The following is a 7,113-nucleotide window of genomic DNA, read 5'->3' as shown; positions in this document are numbered from 1 at the left end:
TTTATTGACCCCATCGTCCCAAAGTGAGTCTCGGGCTCCTGGCAGACCAAAGGAATGACCTAACTTTGAGAAAGAAATAAGATGACTGCAATGTGCCACCAACAAGTGAGTTTTAAATTTTTTAGGTGTTTTAAGATCAGGCTTTCTCTTTCATTGTTTGAACACTGAAGGACCAAGAGCCCTTCTTCTCAGTTTCCTGCTCTCTTTCAGAGAGCAGACCCAGTTGTTTCTCCTCACACCACGGCTCCTTATGTTTTATCTGAGTAGAGTCCTCTGACATCTGGCTCAGTGGGCTCTTTTTTATGTTTGAAACTTTCAGAAGTATGTATAGTGCTCCAAAGAACTTTCTCTTCAACTTCTTCTGAGTTATAGGACTTCTTAGCATGGTAAGACAGAACTTCTACTCACATATGCTGGAATGTTATACTTTTCAATAACTCATGTGCATGAAGCAAAAGCCACTGTGCTTTGGCAGGTAACATGACCATATGGTCGTCTTACCTTTTCTCTGGCAGGCTCTGTGAGCTAGGAATTCTTAACATGTCCCCCATCCTCCTCGTTTTCAGATCTTTATATAGAATCTGCTCCTGGGCGTATTACAGGTGTCTCAATCCTAGTCAGGGCTTTTTCTGGTTTTTAGCTGAAGCATCATTTCACCATCAAAAACAATGAAGTCACTCATCTCAGAGTGTGAAGAGAAATCTGAAGGCAATGTGAAATAAATGAAGTCCCACTACCACCCTCATGGTTCAGGGTCACTGGAATCCAAATGCAGATTTTCAGTTGCAAAGCTATATAGAAAAGACAAAACTTTCTTAGAGGTTTAATGTAAAAAACTTAATTACTTAATTACTTACTAAATTAATTAAAATAAGTTTGATGTTCTTTTTCTGAAACCTACTTTATTTTTTAGTTTGAATTCTAAGCCATCAATTTGATTTTTTAAGCATTCTGAATTAGGTAATTCAAAGCTACCTTGAAAATATTCTGAGGTTAAAAAATATAAATCTGTGCATGTATTCATTTTTAATAGAAACTATGATGACCCACTAAATAGTATTGTTTTATTCTTTGTCCAGATACTGCTAATGAGTCGTGGCCAGCCAAAATAAGTTATGGGATCTTCACACCATGACATTCTGGGTTCATAAAGCAACTGCAGCCTGTGACCACTTCTGGGATGGACTATGCTCACTGTGAACCCTGATAGTTATTAGGCCTCTAATAACACCTTCAGCAGAGCTAACAACGTTTCATTCACCTTCCATTAAAGATTGCCAGAATCCAAATTGGCTGAGCCATCTCGTTGATCACATTTTGACATTTGGCAGTGGGATAAATATTCATTAAGAAATAAGTATTTGCCTGGTCAGTGGTGGCCCAGTGGATGAAGTGTTGACCTGAAATGCTGAGGTTCCTGGTTCAAAACTCTGGACATATATGACTAGCAATCAGTGATCAACTAAAGTGAAGCAACTATGAATTGATACTTCTTGCTTATTCCTTCTTTCTCCTTTCTGCAAAATCAATAAATAAAATCTTTAAAAAAAAAAAAAAAAAAGAGGCCCTGGCCAGTTGGCTCAGTGGTAGAGCATCGGCCTGGCGTGCGGAAGTCCCGGGTTCGATTCCCGGCCAGAGCACACAGGAGAAGCGCCCATCTGCTTCTCCACCCCTCCCCCTCTCCTTCCTCTCTGTCTCTCTCTTCCCCTCCCGCAGCCGAGGCTCCACTGGAGCAAAAGATGGCCTGGGCGCTGGGGATGGCTCCTTGGCCTCTGCCCCAGGCACTAGAGTGGCTCTGGTCGGGACAGAGCGACGCCCCGGAGGGGCAGAGCATCGCCCCCTGGTGGGCGTGCCGGGTGGATCCCGGTCCAGCGCATGCGGGAGTCTGTCTGACTGCCATCTGTTTCCAGCCTCAGAAAAGAAAAAAAAAGAAAGAAAACTATATACATGTTAGACCAGTCCAACATTTATATGTGGCATCGGCCATTCAAATATACTCTACTCGTGAGTTATCTCTACAAGAACAATTATACCCCATTCAAAAGATAGCTAGCCTTAAAAATGGAGATAAGAGGACTTTCTGGGTCTGCATAGATTCAACCACAGGCAGTCTACAAATGAAGGAGAACGTTAAAATTTACAGCTTATCTAAAGAAAAATGACCAGGAAAGTGACGGTGATCAAAATCAATGTACAGGAGAAAGTATGTTTCTATAAGATTCAGAACATTCCTTAATCCTTCTTCTTGTTTTATTTTTTATTTGTTTAATTTATTTTATTTTTGAGAGTATGTTTATTAAAGCTGGGGACAGTGAAACAAGGAAGGGCTTGGGACAGAAGAAGCAATAGGAGAAAGACTGGGTGGGGCTGCTTTGGCTCACTGGGAAGTCAGAGAAAAGGCAGCCTTGGAGACAGGTTCAGGGCATTAGACTGGGTGAGTTGCTGCTGCCCATCACTCCCCTGGTTGCAAGTCTTATGAAGTCTCAGGTCTAGGAGATGCATGCCTGAGAGGGATATCATGGGTGTGCTGCCAAGAAGGAGAGTGCTATTCTATTTGTTTTATTTTTGTTTTTGTTTGGTTGGGTTTACTTTGTTTTGTTTTGTTTTAATTAGAAAAGAGACAGACAGACAGGAACATAATTCTTTCCTTTACGTGTCTTGATAAAGGATCAAACCCTGGTAATCTTGCACTTCAGGATGATGCTCTAACGAGAAATCCAGCCAGGGCCTTGCTTTATCAAGAGCCCAAATAGTATGTGTCCTGGTCTCAATTCCTGGGACTTAGATCTATTTAGTTTGATCTTGCACAAGTCAATCTGGTATCTTGGTTGTGTGGCATTTTGTCCTCAAAATAGAAATTAAAAGCTACCAGGATCTTGTTGATCAGTTCAGTTCTCACTCTGAGCCCTGGGGTCCTCATCTCTATCATGTATAGTAGTCCCCCTTATCTGCAGGGCATAGATGCCATGATATCAGGTGGATACTCTTCTTCCCACACTTAGGGGAACCCTCTTGCCTTCCTGGAAAGAACCTGTAGAATTTCAGTAAATTCAATCTCCAGAGCCAGGGGCAGGGCCTCTTGAGCTCCTTCAGATAGAGTTCATCTCCCTTCTACATATTTGTTTCAATGACTATAATATTTTGCCTTTTTTTCTACCAGTGTGTAATTCTTTATTTTTTTAATTTATTTTTTTAATTCATTTTAGAGAGGAGAGGGAGAGAGAGAGAGGAGAGAGAGAGGGAGAGAAAGGGGGGAGGAGCAGGAAGCATCAACTCCCATATGTGCCTTGACCAGGCAAGCCCAGGGTTTCGAACCGGCAACCTCAGCATTTCCAGGTTGACGCTTTATCCACTGCGCCACCACAGGTCAGGCTGTGTAATTCTTTTGATGAAAGGTAAGAAGTTATCCTCAATGCCTGTGGGACAATTACAAATGATACATGTGTAATGAGAAATACCAGGAGGAAAGGAAAAGGAGAAAGGAATAGAAGAAGTATTCAAAACAATAATGTCTAAGAATTTCTCCCAAATTAATGTTCTAAAAATAAAAATAAATAAATAAAAATCAGTCATCTAAGTTTCGACCTTAGGAAACTAGAAAAAGAAGAGGAAATTAAATCCAAAGAAAGCAGAAAAAAATGAAATAATAAAAACTGGATATTATCCTGGCCCTGACCTGGTGGCTCAGTGGATAAAGTATCAACCTGGTGTGCCAGAGGTCACAGGTTCAAACCCCAGTTAGGGAATGTATGAGAAGCAATCAATGAGTACATGACTAAATGGAACAATTAAATGAAACAAGTAGATGCTTTCCTCTCTTTCTCTCTCTTCCCTTTGCCCCCTCCCTTCTTCTTTCTTTCAAATCAATGGAAAAAAATTTTAAAAATAGGTATATCCAAAGAAACCTGACACACTAATTCGAAAGAATATATGCAGCCTATGTTCATTGCAGCACTATTTACAATAACTAAGGTCTGGAAGCAGCTCAAGTGCCTATGAGTAGTTGAGTGGGCAAAAAAACTGTGGAACACTCACAGAATGGAATACTATTCAGCTATTAAAAAATAAAGAAATCTGGTCTCGCTACCACATAGATAGACCTATAGGGTATTATGCTAAGTAAAATACACCAGTCACAGGAAGATAAATACCATATGATTTCATTTATATGTGGAATCTAATAAACAAATGAAAAAAACTCAAATGAACAAAACAGAAACAGACTCATATATACAGAGAACAGACTTATGGAGGGGCTTTAGGGGTAAAATCAGTGAAGGGATTAAGCAAAAAAAAATCTCATAGACACAGATATCAGTATGGATATTACCAGAGAGAAAGGAGGTGGAGACAGGTAAAAGAGGGTAAAGGAGGAGAGGATGAATGGTGATGGAAAGAGACTAGACTCGGTGGAGAACATACAACATAATATACGGATGATGTATTATAGAATTGTACACTTGAAACCTATTTAATCAGCCAATGTAACCCCAATAAATTCAATAAAAATATATTTTTTAAAAGAGCAAAAATTAATGAAATTTAAAACAGGAAATGAATGAAACCCAAAGCAGCTTCTTTGTAAAGATGATAAAACTGGTAAGCCTCTAGCCATGTTAACTAGGAAAAAAAGAGAGAACATAGCTCACTAAGATTAGAAATGCAACAAGGAGACCAGATTTTTGCCTGACCTGTGGTGGCGCAGTGGATAAAGCGTCAACCTGGAAATGCTGAGGTTGCTGGTTTGAAATCCTGGGCTTGCCTGGTCAAGGCACATATGGGAGTTGATGCTTCCTGCTCTTCCCCTGTTCTCTCTCTCTCTCTCTCCCCTCTCTATAATGAATAAATAAAATCTAAAAAAATATATATCCCATGGATGTTAAAAGAATAATGAAGAAAAACTATGAATAACTCTGTGCCCACAAATTTGATTACATAGATAACAATGAGTCAATTCCTCAAAACATATGATCTGCCAAAACTCCTACAAGAAGAAATAGACAATATAAAGAGTCTTATATACATTAAAGAAATTAAATCAGCAATTAATAACCTTCCTAAACAGGAACCAACAGTCTGAGAGAAAGCATTAGCACTGCATGGTGTTGACTGACGCAGGCAGGTTCATGTAGAATACAAGGGAGTCACAAAAGGTTTCTATCTAGAACAGCTGTTGTCTATGGTTTTGACAAAGATAAAGAAAACCACAGAAGCCTACCATAAAAAGGTAGGTTTTTGACATAGTAGCAATGCTTTTGCCACAGTATCACCTTACTTTAACAACTCTGCATCACTGGAGTCATTGCAGGTATCAATGAACTTAGAACCATCATGATCCAACTGCTGTTGTTATTGCTTATAGCCTAAACACAAAGGTTAGAGCTGAAAAAATGAGCTGATCTTTGTTTAGGAGGTGGCACTTTTGATATGTCAAACCTCACCTATTGAAGATGGAATCTTTGGGGTTAAATCTACAGCTGGAGACAGCCACTTAGGTGGAAAAGATTTTGACAAATAAATGGTCAACCATTTTATTGCAGAGTTCAAGTGCAAGCAGAAGGCCATCAGTAAGAGCAAGAGGGCTGTCCATCGCTTCTGCACTGCTTGTGAATGTGCTAAGTGTACACTCTCTTCCATGACCCAGGCCAGTATTGAGATTGATTTACTCTATGAAGGAATTAATGTCTGTATTTCCATTACTCCTGCCCCATTTTAAGAACCGAATGTTTACTTATTCTGTGGTACACTGAACATTGTATAGGATCCCTTTAGGATACCAAGCTAGATAAGTTCCAGGTTCATGATATTGTGCGGCTGGATAGTTCTACTCACAGTCTCAAGATTCAGAAACTTCTACAGGACTTCTTTATTGGAATGGAACTTAAGAGCATTCATTAACCCTGTGAGGCTTTTACTTATCATGCAGCTGTCTAGGCAGCCATCCTATCTGAAGACAAATATAAAAACATTAGATATTGACTGCTCTTGAATATTACTCCTTTTCTCTTGGCATTAAAAGTGCTGGCAGAGTCATGAATGTCCTCAAGCGCAACACTACCAATCCTACCAAACAGATGCAAACCTTTGCTACCTACTCTGACCACCAGCCAGGTGTGCTCAATCAGGTTTATGAATATAAGGGCACCGTAACCAAGGTTAACAACCTACTTGAAAGTTTGAACTCACAGATATACCTCCTGCACTCTGTGGTGTTCCTCAGATTAAAGTCACTTTTGATATTGATGCCAATGGCACCTGCAGTGTCTTTGCTGTGGATAAGAGTGCAGGAAAGGAGAACAAGATTACCATCACTGTCCACACAATCATTTGAGCAAGGAAGACAGTAAATATGGGGTCCAAGAAGCTGAGAAGTATAAGCCTGAAGATGAGAAACAGTGGCACAGGTATCTTCCAAAAACTCACCTGAATTCTTGCAATCAACATAAAAGCAACTGCCAAAGACAAAACACTTCAAGTTAAGCTCAGTGATGAAGATAAACAGAAGATTCTTGACAAATGTAATGAAATCATTAACTGGCTTGATAAGAATCAGACTGCAGAGAAGGAAAGATCAGAACATCAGAAAGAGCTGGAGAAAGTCTGCAAGCCTTCATCACCACGCTGTACAGAGTGTAGGAGGTAAGCTAGGAGGGGTGCCTGGGGCTCCTCCATCTGGTGGTTCCTCTCCTGGGCCCACTAATGAAGAGGTCGACGTACATTTAGACTTTGTTCCATACAAAACATTGAAAGACCCAAATTTGTAGCCAATTGCACGGCGTTTTAAGGCTGAGCTGCTTTAGTAAGTAACTGGGCACTCCCCACACTTGAATATGGTATATGTGCACAGGAAAAGGAAATAGTTTTGTGTTTTCTAAGCACTATATTGTAAGTGGAAAATGCAATGTCTCAAATCATCTGTGTTTAAAACTGTATTTGGAAAACACCATCACGATACAAACCACAAACTTTTACTCATTCAAATACAGTTTTGTTTTAAAGATACAGGACAAAAATATGGAGATGTGCTTCCCTGGGGCCTGAATAGTGTTAACTATGAGAGTGGATGTCCGAGGGTACAAGTCATACTGAGCACCAATTACCAAGTGACAGTGC

At 40.0% G+C, this 7,113-nt stretch overlaps 1 pseudogene; it reads left to right on the top strand.

Annotated features, from left to right (window-relative positions):
• The first annotated feature begins 5,099 nt into the window (after positions 1-5,099).
• Positions 5,100-6,764, top strand: LOC136319570 (heat shock cognate 71 kDa protein-like; annotated as a pseudogene).
• The last annotated feature ends 349 nt before the right edge of the window (positions 6,765-7,113 follow it).

Source organism: Saccopteryx bilineata, chromosome 1 (genome assembly GCF_036850765.1).
Source record: "Saccopteryx bilineata isolate mSacBil1 chromosome 1, mSacBil1_pri_phased_curated, whole genome shotgun sequence".
Classification (NCBI taxonomy): domain Eukaryota; kingdom Metazoa; phylum Chordata; class Mammalia; order Chiroptera; family Emballonuridae; genus Saccopteryx; species Saccopteryx bilineata.
The sequence above is the reverse complement of the archived record's forward strand: the minus strand, read 5'-3'. Positions and strand labels throughout refer to the sequence as shown.